The sequence below is a fragment of the Onychomys torridus genome, chromosome 1 (assembly GCF_903995425.1).
Source record: "Onychomys torridus chromosome 1, mOncTor1.1, whole genome shotgun sequence".
Taxonomy (NCBI): domain Eukaryota; kingdom Metazoa; phylum Chordata; class Mammalia; order Rodentia; family Cricetidae; genus Onychomys; species Onychomys torridus.
The window spans coordinates 75910633-75928464 of NC_050443.1; the positions used below are offsets into that span (position 1 = coordinate 75910633).

General features: G+C 46.3%; 1 protein-coding gene across 5 annotated transcripts in view; it reads left to right on the forward strand.

Annotated features, from left to right (window-relative positions):
• Positions 1-17832, forward strand: part of Tenm4 (teneurin transmembrane protein 4) — a 761032-nt gene that overhangs the window by 626801 nt on the left and 116399 nt on the right. The window lies entirely within an intron of this gene.

Below are 17832 nucleotides of genomic sequence, written 5' to 3' on the forward strand. Positions count from 1 at the left end.
AACAGCACCAGCTCGGGGCATAGAATTCAAACACCCATGCCTATGGCAGACCCCTCGTATTCAAATACCTCGCCTCATAGCAGTGACCTGCTGCCTCCAGCACCATTCCAGCTCTCTAAGCTTCTAGAACATTCCCAAGTAACATCATCATCTGAGAACAGAGTGTTCAGTGACGAGCCCACAAAGGGACATTTCAATTTTAATCCATAGCAAGTGTCATTTATCAACACTGACAGTGTCTCCTATGATTCGAGATGTATTTTACTGGGACTTATCTGGTGCCAAGGCCACAAGGGATCCTAAGAGAGCTTCAGGAAATAGGGGTCATGGGAAGCACCTTCCCCACCATACTGCCCTTCTAGTTTCATCCTTTCCTTGGAGTGAGAGATAAGCTCAGCGAGGACTTCAGGGTCCTCTGTGCCTGCGACGCCTTTCTGGCTTAGAACTCTACTCGACAGTAGTCACCATGAATGAACAGTAGCAAATGTGTCTGTTAGTGGATGCAGCCCCAGGACTCAACAGAGGTCTACCTACTTACTACATCTGCCTGGTAAAGATGCATGGATGGATGGATGCACAGGTGGATGAATGCATGGATAGATGGATGCATGGGTGGATGGATGCATGGATGGATGCATGCATGGATGGATGGATGCATGATGGTGGATGGATGCATGGATGGATGGATGCATGGGTGGATGGATGCATTGATGGATAGATGCACAGGTGGATGGATGCATGGATGGATGGATACAAGGATGGATGCATGTATGTATGTATGGATGGATGGATGGATGGATGGATGGATGGATAGATGAATGGACAAGCACATAACTGGGGCATCTGGTTCTACAAAGGGTAATTCTGTTGGCAACCTCTTTGTAAACACCCTCTGATTAGACCCTCCCAGTGTGGGGACTAAATGAGAACATGTGTGAACTAGTTCTCATAGCATTTGCATTAGTAGATTTGCATTGTACAACTCATTTCATCCATACCAAGCCTGCAGAAGAAAGCAATCAGCCTCCCCCTTTCCAATTTACACCACATTCTAACACACCTACTGTATGCTTTTTTAACCAGATGGGATGGAGAGTTAAGAAAGACCTGCCTTGTAGTGTGTGCATTCTGGGAAGTAGGGAAGGGAGACTTACCTCAAATTGCTGTCCAACCATTCCATACTGTTAAAGCAAAACTCAAGTCAGCTCATTATGGTCTGGATTAACAGTTCTGATCATGATCAAGAGATATGGCTATGATCTTTGGCAAAAACTAGACCCATGCAGCATTCAAACCTTTAGAAAAGCTTGAATTACCTTTCCTGCTGAATGGAGAATTGCTGTTCAATGCACAGTCTAAATTGGACTTTTATCCCTGTTTGCAAAGCTCACGTAAAGACATGATTGTGAGCACAGATGTGCAGTCTCAGGAATAATTCTCTTTATATAGCTCTGTTTATTGCAATATAATAAATGGTCCCCTTAAAGCCATGCTGCCTTGTATTGTTCATTATGTGGCCGAAAAGCTAATTTACGATGGGTCTATAACCTGTGCCTTGCACTGTTAATCCCCAATGAAATTCCACAGCCTGGGAGGAGGCAAGGATAGCTTTGGCTGAGCTTATTGAGTACTCTTCAGTTGGGCCAGCAGACAATGATGACAAAACCATTAGAAAGGGGGCTTAGAGAGATGGCTCCGTGGGCAGATGCTGTGCAAGTGGGAAAGTCAATCCTCAGCACCCATGTAAATGGCCAGGTGCTACATTATATATCTAAAGCCCCAGCACTGGGTATAGGGGTAGAGACAGGTGGATCCCCGGGGCTCTCTAGTCAGCCAGTACAGCTCTAGGTTCAGCCAGAAAAAAATTGTCCCAAAAAAATAAAGTTTCAAAGTGATCAAGGGAGAAACCTCTGATCTTTCCACACGTGTACTAACACACACACATGCTAACACACACTACTGGAAAGGACTTTGAATAGATTCATTGATCTCATCCTTCTTAGCTATAGGCCTCATGGCCGTAGCTGATACCAGACATGTATGTGGACTCATGTAGAAAAGCATAGGAGAGTCCCATGCTGGGAGGAATCCCTGAGGCAGATGGACCTGGGTTTAAATCCTAGCTACTTACTAAGTATAACTTTAGACCAGTTATATCTACTTCTTTGTGGAAATTGTTTAAGATAATGTTAAAGAGAGCTTAGCTTTCAACTTGGCCCATGGTATGTGCTCAATAAATGTTATTGCTTATTATGATTTGGTTAAAACACGCATTGGAGAAAGTACCAGATATTCACAGAGATATCTGATAGCAAAGCAAGAAGGAAGCCTCAGTGTACCTCTCAGAAGTGTGCACTGTTGTCTTCAAGTCTAGTCTGTAACTGACTCAATGGCCCTGTGCCTGCTGCCAGGACAGGAATTTAAAGATGACTATGACTTAGTTATTATTCCCCTTATTAATAGTAATGACATACTGTGTTTGTTGAGTACCCCATGGCACACCAAGACATTTCATATAGGAACACACACACACACACAGAGCCATGAAAGATAGAGATGGTGGTGAGCACAGAATCATCTGCATGCCTGTGATAAGACCTGGGGTGACTGTGACTCACCTAAGGCACACTGGTGAGTTAGGAGATGACAGTCAGACACAAGCCCTGGGTTCAAGGTCTAGCCTGCTTCTTATCGCCCCATGCTGCCTCCTCCTAAGCACTACCACTCCTCAGCAGTGCCTCACCTCAGGAAGCCAGTGGTTCTGCCGCAGATGAGCTCTGTAACACTGGCTGTGTGACAGACACTACTTCAGTTCCCTTTCCTGAAAGTACAGAGCGACTAATACAGATCTCAGCGGGGTGTGTCGCCATTACGTTAAGTCATTTTGCACACGCATAGTGGTGACCATCAGAGACGAAGCACGTGATGTGTTTCTGTAACCTTCCTTCCAAGGACTTTCACTGAGAAGAGCCGTTCAAGAACCATCAGTGAAATCTAGCAAGAGACACCTCATTGCCTGGATCCGCTCCAGCAAGAGGCTGTCTTCATGTTCAGGGGCTTTGCTCGAGGGCTGTGGTCCCCATTACAGAGCACGAATAGGAAACCTTGTTGCCCTCCAGCTGCTTCTGCCAGTGGCTGAGCCCCTTCAACCCCGTTTTCTCCTACATTCGATTTACCTTATAAACCTGTTGTAAGGGCAAGTGAGAAAATGTTGGAGAAGCAGTGCTCCCAGAACTTGGCACAGTGCTGCCCATGTAATTCAGGATTCCTGCCACCAGGCACAGGAGGTAGGCACAGGTACTGCCAAGTCTTGATCGGGAGCTGCAGGCCAGCGGGCTCATTCTAAGCAATCCTTGCACCATCCACAGTGCAGACGGCAAGCCGATGGGTTGACAAAGATACCCGTGCTGGCTGCCTCCTAGGGGAAAAGACTGTCTCCTCCGTGCTATGAGTGTCTGGCACCAAGAACAGGATTTAATGAAGGTAGCTTAAGTCAACATGCCCCGTAATGAAATGTGAGCTGACAAGGTCCTCAGCACTTTCGTGAGGACTGTGGAAACAGTAAAGTCAGATCTTACACAGCGTTTACTCAGGTCCTTGCTTCCCAGAAACATCTCCTCAAATCCAGTCTCATTCACATGGTCCTCCTTCTTGACAAGCCAGATAAGGTAGCTGGGGACAGTCTCAGAAGCCACAAAGTCAAATCTCTCACCTCAAATATGCCACTGACTGAATCCTTTGTGATACCCATGCTGATGATAAGGGGATATGATCTCTACCCCCCCCCCCCCCACCCCCGTTTCATAGAAAAGAAAGTCTTGGGAAGGAGAAATGGCTTTTCCAGCTTTCCAGAGACTGGGTTTGAATTAAATCTGGCCCCTCTGTATCTAAGTCTTCAGCTCTTGCTTCAGACACTTTTCCATCAACAAGAGGTCTCCTTGCCAGTATCTTGCCTTTTTTGACAAGCAGTAGTATAGACTGTTAATCTACAAGGCCATCTATTTCTCTGTGCTCACTGCAGACCAGCCTTTGAACTGCATGCTCTGTAGCCATTAAAAGGTCCAGAACTCATAAGAGCCCGGAAAGGTAGTTCTGGTATTGAGTGTGATGTTGATTGTCAATTTGGCAGGGTCTAGCACAGTCATGGAATTGAACCTCTGGGTACATCTGTGAGGCAGTTTCTGAACTAGGTCAACAGAGCTGGGAAGACACTTCTTAAATGTGGGCGACACCACCCCACGGGCGGGACTTCCCGGGCTGCATACAAAGTGGAAAGCCAGCTGAGCACCAGTATTCACTAGGGCTCTGCTTCCTGACCGAAGGTGCTGTGTGACCAGCTGCCACTGGCCATTGTTGGCCTAACCTCCCCCAACACAATGGACTGTAGTTTTGAACCATGAGACAAAAGAAACACTTCCTGCCTTAAACTGCTTTTGGTAGGTTATTTTGTCTTATCAACATGATTAAATAACAAACACAAGAGTGCTATTCTTATTAGCATGGCTGGATGAGGAAGCATGAAGCTTAGAAAGATTACTCCCAGTACCCGCCCCCTTTCATTTAGGGAGTGGCAAACTCCAGCCAGACTTGGCTATAGTCTTTCCTAAATATGTTCATCAGTTCTCTGTCACCGTGACAAAATGCCTGAGAGATAATCAAGTAAGAAAGAGTCAAGCTTAATTTTGTCTCACGGTTTAGGAAGTTCAGTCCACAGCCAGTTGGCCTCACTGCTTTTGGATTGGTACCAAGGCAGCACACTGTGGTTGGAGCAGGAGCTGTTACATCATGGCTGCCAGGAAGTGACAGAGAGAGGAAACAAGTGTCAGGGTCCCGTTACTCCCTTCCAAGATGTGCCCAAGTAAACTAACACATTGTGCTTAGTCTCACCTAATAGAAGGTGGTAACACCGCAGAACAGGAACTAATCCTTAAACGTAAGGCCAGTGGGGCCATTCCGGATCCAAAGCATAATATTAAGCATGGCGGTAATGTGAGTGCTGTTTCGTGGCCATGTCTCTCAAGACAAACTGAACAACTTAAGGTCACGGTCTATCTGTCAGTCCCCCAGCACAGGGCTGAACACCTATTAGGTTCTCATGATTAGTGCACTGAGTGCCCTAACCAGGGAATGGTCGAGGTGAGGGGGGCAACAGAGCCCTGAGGAATGCAGAAGAATTGCTGAAGCCTTCTGGGAAAATCCCAGCATCATTAGACAGACATTTGCACTATCTCATGCCTCCCTTTCCCGTTTTCATTCTCTCCTTTTCCTTCTGCCTCCGCTCACTCCACACAGCTAAAGCCAAGCCCCCAGCTCCATTCTATCACAGTCCAGACCTCATTCCTCTTGGTCCCATACCCTTCCTGGACAAGGACCAGCATTGGCTCACCTCTTCCCAGCCATCTCCCCGGGAGCAGCGTCCATATACATCAAGTACACTCCCTGTCTGTACCCAACCTCCACCCAAGTGCTTTAGCTGGTTTTTCTTTTGCTCAAGGTAGAAGGAGGGGAAGGGATTTAACCTCTTTGACATAATTATTAAAATCAGCAAAGCCTACTTTTCTTTCATAGTCTACTGGCTTCTAAAATCAGTTCAGGCTCTTCGACACTTTCTAGGCACCAACCGCCCCGGGCCAGGTTCTTCTTGGGTCTTCCTGCTCATTCTCTCCCCAGAGCCTCTCTCCTCAGCCTCGTGGACTGGGTCTTCATTCCCACCGCTCAGCAAGCTCTCTCCCATCTTATCTTCTGTAAATTACTTTTATTTGAGAGGAGCCTGTCACTGAGTTTTATTCCTCTGGGTTCCTGGCTCACAGAAGCAGTACATGGCAGAGATTCTTGCCTGTAAAATGCTCATGCTGGTAGTTTATGATTCTTGTAATTTCATTGCACTTGAGTTTCATGGAATAACAGGTGGAGATGCATCAGAGACTGAGTGGTATGGGTTTGAAGGAAGCATGTGCTATCAGTAAAATCATGTGGGATTTGGAGTAGGACCAGGCTATATGGTCAAGCCTCAACTTATCCATTAGTACTCTTAATAATCACTCCCCTTGCAGGACTGTTTTCCAAGTTAGCTTTAGTACATGTTCATAAACTGCCAAGTATGGTGACTAGCATTCAGTAAGCACTTAATAAAGGCAATGTGAGTACATTTTTTATTATCCATGATTAGGTCTAAATCAGCCAAACAGTTCTTAACTTCAAACAAATTCAGGTTTGGAGGAGAGTTTATATGGTCCTTGAATTAGCATCAGCCTCTTCTCCAGTGGCCTCCTAAACTCCCTACCAGGGTACTCAGTCTCCAGAGACAACATCCTAGAGCAGCTCCAGGCCTGCACTCAACCCACAGCCACACACATTCCTGTCACTCGGTGTGCCTGCCAAGGATTCAAGAGCCCTGCAATCCCCTCAGGTAGGGACACCCAAGCATGCAGACTGCTAAGAACTCTGGTCGGTGAGCATCCAATAGGTTTGGGAACATGAATGCTGGAAAGTGATGAACTTGGCTAGGAGATGACCCAGGAAGGTCTTGAGAGCCATTAGGAGGAAGGGAGCTGAAAGGAGACTACCTGGCACCCAAGAAAGGAAACCACATGTGCTTCAGCAGCTAGCCATCTGAGAGCCTGGGAGTAAATTTGCTCCACAGTCTCACTGGGGAGGAGCCCTGGAAAGGAGAGAGGATAGGCTATGAAGCTAGGGCACTGACCGATGTGACTCCAGGAGCTCACTGGATGCCTCACCAACAGTTCTGGATTAGAGGCCCAGGAGACAGGTCAGTCAGGAAGGTACTTGCCACATAAGCATGAAGATGCAAGTTCCCTCACCAGCACACACAAAAACTGAAAATGTCAGCCCACACATACCATCTGAGCACTGGTGAGATGGACAGGTGTACTTTGGGGCTCTCTGGCCAGCCAGCATAACCTAACTGGTAAACAAAGTAGAAAGCTCTTAAGGAACAACACCCAAGGGTGACCTCTGGCCTCCACACACGCATGCACATACATGTGCTTATACATACTTGTACAACACACACACACACACACACACACACACACACACACACACACACACTAGCACATATACACACCAAAATCCTGGATTAAATTATTTCAATGAGCCGGGCATACTGGTGCATGCTTTTAATCCCAGCTCTCAGGAGGCAGAGGCAGGTGGATCTCTTAGAGTTCAAGGCCAGCCTGGTCTATGAAAAGAGTCCAAGACAAGCAGAGCTGTCTTGAAAAACAAAATGAAACAAATTCTTTAATGAACCTGAACTATTTCCCTTTGAGACCCCACTTCTTTCTTTGCTCTCAGCTCTACCCGGCCTAGGTTCTTCCAGAATTTGGATGGAGACCTTCCAGAATTCAGATTTAGATCCTCCAAGAGTCCATTCTCTCACTCTCTCCTTCCTTACTAAAAGAAAAGAAGAAAAGAGATAGAAAATCACAAAGCATGTAAAAGAACAGTAAATAATTGGATGGATTGGATGGATAAGAAGCTGAAAAGCTCCATATTAAATTAAGTCACAATCGACAGCAGAATGAACTAAAGGCTTAAAAAAATAAGCTGGAAGTAGCATCAGGGTTAAGAAAAATTAAAGCTCAGAACATAGCCATTGCATTAGCGCTAAATTTTGAAAATGGTAATTCAATTTTATTTACGAGGCAAAATATAATTACATTTAAATTTGAGGGAAGAGAATTTAATTCTTATTAATGACAGAAAGACAGAGTGAGATGCTTTAATGCCAGAAAAATTGTCTGATGTTCATGGATGGGAGAGAAAATTAGATTCGGCGTCAAGCATTCGCCCCTGCTACAAGTCTCATTTGTGTAGCCAGAATTGTTCTCTCTCTGAGAAACATTACCTTCTCAGCCCAGAAAGCACAGTGCAGACAGCCAATTAAACATCAAAAGGAAATGATCGGGCTGGGCTGTTTCTGTATAGGTACGTTACAGGCCAGGAAACTCAAGGTTAGAATTTCACAAGCAGAATAATATCCATTGAGACTTGACATTTCCCATACCCCTTCCCAAAGCCAGTGACAGCCCACGTATCAAAGTTCAGAATAATAAATATCTACGAGATTGACACCAGTGTAGAGAAGGAGAGTGAGATGGGGGAGGCAGGGAAGAGCCCACCCGTTCGTTGGCTGGGAAGTAGCAGAGGTTTAGACAGAACGAGATGGTCAGTTCCCAGCACTTAATCAAAGACTGGAAAATTGAGCCCAGACAGGCACACTGCTAAATACTGCCAGAGTTAAAGGTTGATAAAGCAAAAGCTGGCAGCTTTGTAATTTAGCAGAATTTCCCTCGACAGCCCAGGAACATTTTCTATCAGAACTGGAGCCTTTCAGTATGCAAATAGAAGCCCTCCTGCAATTGGACTTCAGAGTCAGGCTTCTGTTTGGATGCTCGGGCTGACACTTTGTAGCAAATCTCCAGTCATCTTCCTGAATCAAACTGCTGGTAGATAACTTGTAATTTAAAAGAAGAAAAAAGCCTGTTCTTTGAATGGAAATGTTACATTTTACAGAGCCCCTTCCCATATGTGCTTCATGATTTATTCAAACAGCAGCTACCTAAGCCTCTGACATGGCAGATGGGGCTGTTCCCAGGGAACCAGGGTTCAAGGAACTTGAGTGACTTGTCCAAAGATACTTTGTGGAAACCAAGATTCCAAGCCAGGGCCCTCTGGGACCAGGGTTCACGTTTACCCCCTGTGCAGCTCTTTCACTGGCGACTATCAAGGCCTGTGCTGAGCTGACAAGTCAAGGCATCAGGACCATGCCAATCAGTTCGTGTCATGCCAGGAACCGTGTCTCTTAGTTCTGGTTCCTGTTGCCGTGATCAAATACCCCGACAAAAGCAACTAATTGGAGAACAGGTTTATTTTAGCTCACAATCCCAGGTCAGAGTCCATCATAGCAGGGAAGTCAAGGCATCAGGGATTCAAAACAACTAATCACATCACATCCTCAGACAAGAACAGCAAAATAGGAACACATGCATGCCTGTGCTCATCTCACTTTCTCGGGTTGTTGGTTTATTCGTTCCTTTGTTTGTTTTGTTTTGTTTTTTGAGACAGGGTTTCTCCATGTGTTTTCAGTGCCTGTCCTTGATCTCACTCTGTAGACCAGGCTGGCCTCAAACTCACAGAGATCCGCCTGTCTCTGCCTCCCGAGTGCTGGGATTAAAAGTGTGCGCCACCACCACCGGTCTTTCTTGGGGTTTTTTACAGACTAGAACAGGAACCCAGGGAATGGCACCATCTACATTCAGGCTAGGACTTCTCATGTTGTAATCAAGACATGCCCACAGGCCAGCCTGATCTAGACAGTCTCTCATTGCAACTTTCTTCCCAGGCGATTCTCAGTTGTGCTGAGTTGATTATTAAAACTCCCTATGGTGCCATAGAAATTGATTCCAAGAAACAGGAAGGATGTGTAGTTCTTTCGTCTGGGCTCATATGGGTAGCTTCTTGGGGTCAGAGTTAAAGTGGGTACTAGAGATTGGTCAATCTACACAAAAGTAATAGTTCCTCGCAGCAGCCCACTGTAGACACCAAGTATTTGTAGCATATGCTACAAATAGATCAGGGTGTTTTCTGGGCATTTCTAGCAATGTGGCACAAGATCTTAGGTATTTGTGGTAACAATGAAAGAAAGACGTGATGGAGGACACAAGCAACAGGAAGGTGAATGGCCTTGGGAAAGTTTGAGTCTTCACCCCCCCATTGGGAATCATGAAGGGATTTTAAGCACTGGTCTGACATGAGTAAATTTGGTTTTAGAAAGCTAGCTCTCGGGTTGGGGGAGATGTTCAGGGGTTAAGAGAACCTACTACGCATGAGGCCCCAAGTTCAAATCCCCAGCACCCACATTAAAAATCCAGGCACAGCTGCACAGCTCTAAATCCCCATCACTATGGGAGGCAGGGTTTCCTGGCCACTAACCTAGCTCGGGATTCATGGAGAGACCCTGTCTCAAAGAAATAAAGGGGAGTGATAGATTGGGACACTTAATAACCTCTTCTGGCTTCCTCAGGCTCATGCATGAGCGCACACTCACATGTGCACATATCACACACACACACACACACACACACACACACACACACACACGATAGTAATAATAGTAAATAAGTAAGGAGAAAGATTGTGTAAGATCAGTATGCTGTCTGAAGCACCAAGGGGACATCCAGGTGGTAGTGTCTAGAAAAACTAGATAGATGGACTCATGTCTAGAAGGGGACCAGAACTCGAGATCTTTGGGGAGATTTAGCATCATCTTTCTCCTCAGTTTACCCCCTTTGGCTCTCTTGGAGGAGTTTGGGGTGAGGGATTTTCTAACTCTGCCAAAATGTGCATCCTGGTCATATTCTTTGGCTTCTCTGCTCCCTGGCCCTTTCCTGGATTGTTATCCTGCCAATTCAGACACCATGCAGAGTCCTCTTCTGGGCTGGGTTTGAAGCCCTCTAATTAGGAAGCCAGCTCACCTCCAGTTAAGATGAAGAGCAGTGGCTTGCTGCTTCTTGCCAAGGTGCTTGGTCAGGACTTGAAATCGAAGATCAGGAGGAAATAGGTGTGAAGCCCAGCTCTGTGCCTCCATCCCGGGTTTCCGTCCCTGCCTGGTCTGAGAGCTCTCTCAGCTCCTCGAATGAGGTGAAAGGCCATGTGCTTCCCAGGCTCATTAGCTTTGGGCCTTCTCGGTCTATGGAGCAGAGCCATGACTTGGAACCGTTCTGGCTGGAGGGTTACAGGGAGGGAAGTTGAAACACCCGTGAGAGTGGCTGAGTTCGGCCTCCATGTCTAGAGGAGACTAATTACTGCAGGGACGTATGTCAGAGGCTCTTTTTGTACCTTTTTCCCCTCCTGGTTTCTTCCAGAAACCTGCACTGAGACAAAACAACCATCTGCTCAGCTTGCAAGGGAAGGAAGGAGGGGCTTCCGTACTTGGGTAATGATAGTTTATTGGAAGTACAAGGAGATTCTCACCCTTGGGAGAAAACTGTGCTCTAATAACCTACCATGAGCTGGGCAAGTGGCTGGCTTTGTGTTAGTTTTTGCACATGGGTTCCTTGGAGATAGGTCTAATTTTATATTATCTCCACATCCTAAGCTTCTAGGGATATCGTGTACATAGCAGATGCTCAGCATATTTTTGAATTACTTTTAAACTTCTGGTGGAGAGTTGTCATTATCACAATCTTAGAAATGTCACAGCTAAGGCTCAGAGGTTCGCCACAGGTAGGGAGTGGTCGAACACACAACTCCTTACCTGACTTCGACCCTTTGCTCCGCACAAAGTCAGAGAACTTTGGATAATGACATGGTACACTCTGGCCCATGCTGGAAGTGTGGCAACACAGAGAAGTAGTGGAAGGCACATTTGCTGTTTGGGACTCGCCAGGACATGCAGACATTAATCTGTGGTGGCAGGGCCCTCCAGGCAATGCTTCAGACTAATGACCCTGAGAAAACAATGCATACAAGGGTGCACTGGAGTGTTGCAAGCAGAAAAGACGAGGCTGCTTCCGGTCAGGATTAAAGGAGGGGGACCCAAAAGGGAGCTGGTGTCTGAGCTGGAACTGAAAGAGTGTTTAGACTTGAGCCTATGTAGATGGACCCAAGGAGGGCCACATAGGAAGAACCCACGCAGACGCTCAGAGGAAGGGCCCCGAAGCACAATGGCTAGAAGGTTTCTGAGCTGCCTTCTCATGCTCTGACCACAAAAGCTGCCCCTCTGAGTCCTTGGCTCTCCCTCCCTTGACGCTCCATCCACTTTGAGAGGATCTCCTGGTGACAGCCTGCCATCTACAAGCCACCTTGAGCTCTCCCCTGGCTCTCCCTCCTCCTTCAGTTTCAACCCCACCCCAGGGTCCTAGGCCTCTGGCTGCCTTATTCACCACCCAGGTCCCTTGTGCCTGTACCTCTCTTTCTCACCCACCTTGCAATTCCCAGGCTCACTCAACTGCTCACTATCTGTGGACACACAACCCTCCAGAAGCCAGATTGCATCATGGATATGATGGGCAACCTCTCCTATGCCCTCCAGATGGAGTTCTCCACACACTCGGAACTGTAGTGCTCAGTCCACAGAAGGGCTATCTCAGTGTCCACATCTATTCACCAGCACTCCATTTGGCAGGTATTCTTGCCCCCTACTTCCTGAGGACTTGACACTATTGCTTAACCCCTCCCCATTATTCTGGATGGTCCCTTACACAGTCTGTGCCCCAGACATCCCTCAGCCTGTATTCTATGCCCAACTGACGAGCTGCCTACAAAGCCTGTCCCTCCAATCACACTCTGGATTCAGTGCTCACCAACTGTTCAAAGTCACCTGGGTGGGATACCATCTCCTTGTTCCCCTCCCATCGTGGAATCTCCCTTCCCCTGGCTATTTCCAGCACACAAACATGATGTGCTTGCTGTATAACTGCTTACTCCATGGACGGTGGAAAGAATATGAAGTACCTTCCTTGGATTTCATATAACTGGTCCCAAGACCTTGGTGTCTTTAACTCATTTTGCATATTTCTATGCGATTTTTGAGAAAGCAGGGGCATAGAGAGATGAAGCAACTCGTTCAAATCACATGCTTTGGGTGGGTGGATGGTGACATGCTAAATGATGAAGTAGCTGGTTAGATAGACAGTCTGATGTTTGGGCAGATGGATAGAGAAAAAGCAGAAGAGATGGGGTTAATCTAATAGGGTTTGGAGAAGGGTGAGGAGGGAGGCTTGGTTTCCAATTTCAGCAGTCATGTTGTTTAACTCAGGCAATGATCTACTAAACAATTTATACTCACAAAACACTGTCAGATTGCATCAGAGGCCTTACCTCAATTGATTGCACAATTGACAGACCAAGAAAGCTAGGATAGACAGTCATCTTTCCTTCTCCATAATAGACTGTTGAGCAAATCACTTCATCTGCCCAAGCTGTTTGCTCAGCTGGGATGGATATAGGAGTGCAAATCTAACTGTCCTGAGGTGTTAATGAGGGGAATATGTATGAGCACCACCAATAACTCTGGAACATGTGGACACTTCATTCCTTCCTCGTTTTTGACTCATGCTGGCTAGGATGACTTGGACTTAATATCTGCCAAGATTTCAAAGACAAGTAATTAGACAGAAAATGCTATCAGGAAACATTTTAAACTATTAAGTCCTCTACTGAAATTTCTAAGGTCATTTTCCAAATCTCAGGTCCTAAGCAACATAAAACCATAGACACCCCCCACCCACCCACCACCCACCCTGCTTCAGGACTCGATACAGACTTAGGAAGACCGTTTCCACTCCCAAGAAATTTCAAAACCATCTTCACCTCATTTCCCTTGTTCCATTGGAGTGTTCAGGCATTTGGGTGGGGTGCCCTCTCTACTCCCAGTTTGTGCCAACGTACATCTTTCCAAGTAGATGATACTTTATGAGGAAAGTATGCATGAATCCCTCCCATTAGGGTAAAGATACGGCTTCACCTACCAGCTTTTCTAATGAATGAGATGCCAACTAAGTCCCTGCAAATTAAAACAAAGCTGTGGTAGGTCCCAGGCTTCATCTTGGCTTGAATGGAGATCAGTGTTTAATAAGAAGTGGCTGGGGCAACTTTGCCCTGATGTATATACACTTTGGGGCATAATGACCAATAACCAACTCTTACATCTTTACCTACCTTTTCACCTGTTTCTTATGTGTCCACTTCCTTCTGTGTCATAGACAGATGATCGGGACAGCTCAGGGGCTAACATAAGGAAGATGGGTCTACAGGTGTAGGACCGAAATGTTTAACAGTTACAGAGTTCATAAAGATCGGAGATGGGTGTCTAAAGAACTTATCTACTGAGAATATTGAACCTCTGTTTGAATGTATTTGATGGTAATTTTTGTATACCATGGCCCTGAGATGGGCTTGAAATAACAGACATGGAACTGACTTCTCCAGGAAGCATTTCATTGTATCTCTTTGATCGTTCAACAAATCAAGTTTAGAAGTATGGCTGAGAAAGGATAAGGAATTTTCCCAGGGGCCCATGGCTGGGAAGTTCGGCACTCCCATCTGAAAATAAGTCTACCCTATCGCTTGTGTGTCACAAACGATTTCTTCCCAGACCCTGGGGCCCTCCACATTCAGACAGAAAGCTCTGCTTCTGATTGCATGAGAGTTAAGAAGCCATTGCCCAATGCTTTCTTCCGTTAGGTGTGAGGCAAACATCAGCGTTCACACTGACTTTTGGCTTTGCCACATTTGCCATGTCTTATTTCCTTTTTATCATTAAAAATTAAATAAAACATACATGTGAAATTTGTCATGTTCTGACTGCCAGGCATAGATTCTATGCTGGGCTTCTTACTTTGGGGCATGCCAGTTCATCTAACCCGACAGACCTAGGTTATGTCCATCTGCTGTGCTGGAGCACAGCTCCTAGGAGACAGGGAAGCAAGGTTTGTCAGGTTTTGATTCTCAAGCCCATTGTCACTTTTGCCCTTAGGAAATTACACATGCAAGAATGAGCCCTGCAACAACAACACTCTTGAAAATGGCCGATGCCCCCCCACCCCATTTAGAAAGAAGGAAACCTGAGATTTAGAGAGGAGCTGTGGCCCACTTTCAGAGAAGACTGTTTCTGTTATGTAAGTGGCATATGAGCCGTCAAGGCACATTCTAGAGCTTTGTCCTGTTTGGTTCTCACCAAGCATTCTGTGAAGTTTTATCTGCTTTAATGTCAAGGCAGAATCTGAGAAGGAAAAATAAAACAGCTCCTTTCATTTCACAGGCAAAAATAATAAATCAAAGTATTGAGGGGAAAAATAGAGACTACAATCTGAAGCCAAATGGTAGAGTCTCAGGTTTCTCCTCCCATCATGCATTGCGGGTCTCTTCCACTAGGTCAAACAGGCTTTTCTGTGTTACCATCAGTTAGCACCCCATAAACATCAAGGTCACCCGGTTTGGGCCCCTTCCATTAAAATGTGCAAGAGCTCACAAGTCAGCTTGTAAAGGGCCTGTGGAGGGGGACCCAGCCACCAGGCAGCCTTAGACAATGAGAGAACATGTCCAGCATAAACCAGAAAGAAAGTAGAGTGCTTAGATGTGATCAAACTCTGCATGCAAAGAACAAAATGCAATGTCATCCTGGGAACTCTGCCCGGAAGATCCCATTTCATCTCATGGGCTCCCAGGATTAGAATTTGATGTAACAAATTAAAAAAAAAAAAAAACAATGGGGCCAGAATGTGTTAGAGGGTCGGCTGGATCTTTGAGGAAGGGCTCTCCTGGGTATGTGTCTTGCTTATTCTGAGGCTTCCTTTAAAGAAATGTCTGCTTTGCTGGATTGCATTGTTCGAAGGATGCCAAAAGAAGGAAAATGCAAGAGGCGCCTGTAAGACCTTATCAAGCGTCTGTGGACTGTGTAGCTCTCAGAAGCCACATCTCTAAGAAGGACAGTAACAAGGTGTTCTCACAAAATTATTGTAAGAATTAGTAAGAAACTGTATGTGAAATGTGCTTCAGCAGGTGTGAACCTTGATAGGAGTGTTAAATTAAAAATATCTTTCCCCGCACATTACCTCATGTGATCTAATACCAGGCCAGCGAGAGTAGTGCAGTGAGTGTTATTCCCCCATTTTACAGAAGTGCAAAGTGAGGCTCAATGGATTGTACAATGCCGTGCAATGTGTTCAGTCAGTAAGTGACAAAGCCATTGGGTAAGTCCCAGATCTGTCTCCTCTTTAGATCCATGGTATTAATCCATTGTAGCCAAGCAAAAAGGTCCAGGCATTCGTAATGGCTACATATAAATATATATGCCATATGCATGTATTGACTATTTAGAATGCCGGTATCACTTCGTGTTTTATGTGGACTATGCTCTCTTGGGGCAAACATTGTATCTCACTGGCCTGTGCATTTCCAGCACTGGGCACAGTTAGAGCTCAGGGTAAACATGTGTGAGAAATCACTAGAAGTGAATCAGTAGGATTCCCTGACCCTTAAATTAGGCACAAAGTCGCCTCTGCAGTGTGGCTCTCAGCATTTTCCTTATACAGAGGAAGGAAGGGAAGATCAGAGCAACCGAGCAGGTCACCAGGCTGGCAATCAACCCTGCCTAATTAATAAGTCTGAGGAGAAGCCCACATTCTGTGTCCATAACTTCTGCATCTGGAGATTCGATCAACTGTAGACTGGAAACAAAAGTTTCATCTACACTGAATATAGATTTCTTTTTCTTGCCACCATTCCCTACAACAGATAGTAAACACAGTTGTTTGGGCATGAAAACTAAGCTACAGATGATTTAAAAGTATAGAGGAGGCTGTATGTCCATTAAACACACATGTACTCTTGTCTAAAGAACTTGAGCAACCATGGATGTTGGTATTCAAGGGGTTAGTGGTGTGAGGACCAAGCTCCTTTGATACCAAAGATGGAGGGATGACCTCAGCTGTTAGCTAAGACTTGAAGGCCTGTAGGTAAGTGTAGGGCAAAGCTCTCTGTTCTCTACCTCTTTCTGCCCTGCTGCCTAAAACCCCACAGCTTTGGTCTCAGCTGCTTACAGTCTCCCTGTTCACACCTCAGTGAACAGAAGTGTTGTGTGCTGTTTACTTCCGCACCATCAGCTGCCACTTGGAAAAAGTGCTGGGCAAACCCGAACAGATGCTGAGTTCTTCTTCTCTCCCAGGGTGCTCAGCCAGCCCCCAGAGTCACCAGGAGGTCACTGCCCTTTGAGTGTGCACAAATAGATGGAAGTGTCAGAGATATGACCCAACCCATGACCCACAAGAATCTGGAGTCTGAAGCTTGTTGCTCTTTGTCTTTGGGAAAGCCCAAGATGTTGTCTGAGGAGAATGCCACCCTGGAGAGCTGCTGGATGTGGGACATGAGTTCCACAGTTCCATCTTCAGCCTGCAGAGATGCCGAGAGACAGGCTTGCAGGACATTGAGCCAGGCTGAGTGGCATACACAGGAACTCTCTGCCCTCAGGCACTTGTCACATGGGGCATCTTGATCTGTCTGTTATTTAACAAGTATCAATTCAGGAACAGAGGTGATCAGAGGAAGGGGCCTGAGCCCGGGGCTGCTGCAGATCTGACTGTAACACGGAGAAGCACCTTAAAGTGTAGGACGGGGTGGGGAGAAGCAAGCGGCTAACTACTGGTGAATTACAGGAGACTCCTTAGAGGAGGAGAGACCTGAGCAAGCCTTGGACCTGCTGGTTGTACTGTGTAACACGGAGGGTATTGTAGCATAGGATCTGTCTTGGGGATTTTAGACATCTTCAGGTTCCCCCAGAAGTAGAAAAGGAAGTTGGCACCCAGAGAGAGAAGCTAAGGGACCCCCGGTCCCAAGATCAGTGACTAAGCAGGCCAGGATCTTACAAGGCTCTGAGGGGCCAGCGGGACGTGAGCTGCCCTGACCTCCATCTTGAGTTCCTGGGCTCTCTGTGCTTTGATCTTCCCTAAGCACTCACCATCATCTGGAGAGCAACCGAGGGCTGTCCTGGAGCAGGGCGTCACTGCCCACACTCTCCAAACCAAAAACTGTGACTCGGTGGATCCAAAGGACAGTCCTACAGCTCAGAAGCTCCCAGGCCTGGCCTGATCCTGGTGCCTGGCTCCACGGGACAACTGCTCCTGTCCCTGGACAGCTGAGAGATGCCATGTATACTACATGGACCCGCAATCTCCATTCTGAGGTGTCAGCTTGGTGAGATATCTGTGTAGAAACACAACATAAATGGCAACTCTTGCCATTTTTAAATTTCCCAGCTCTGTGTCTATTGTCATCTAGGTTGGTAGAAAAAAAAAGTCAGAACCACTGAGA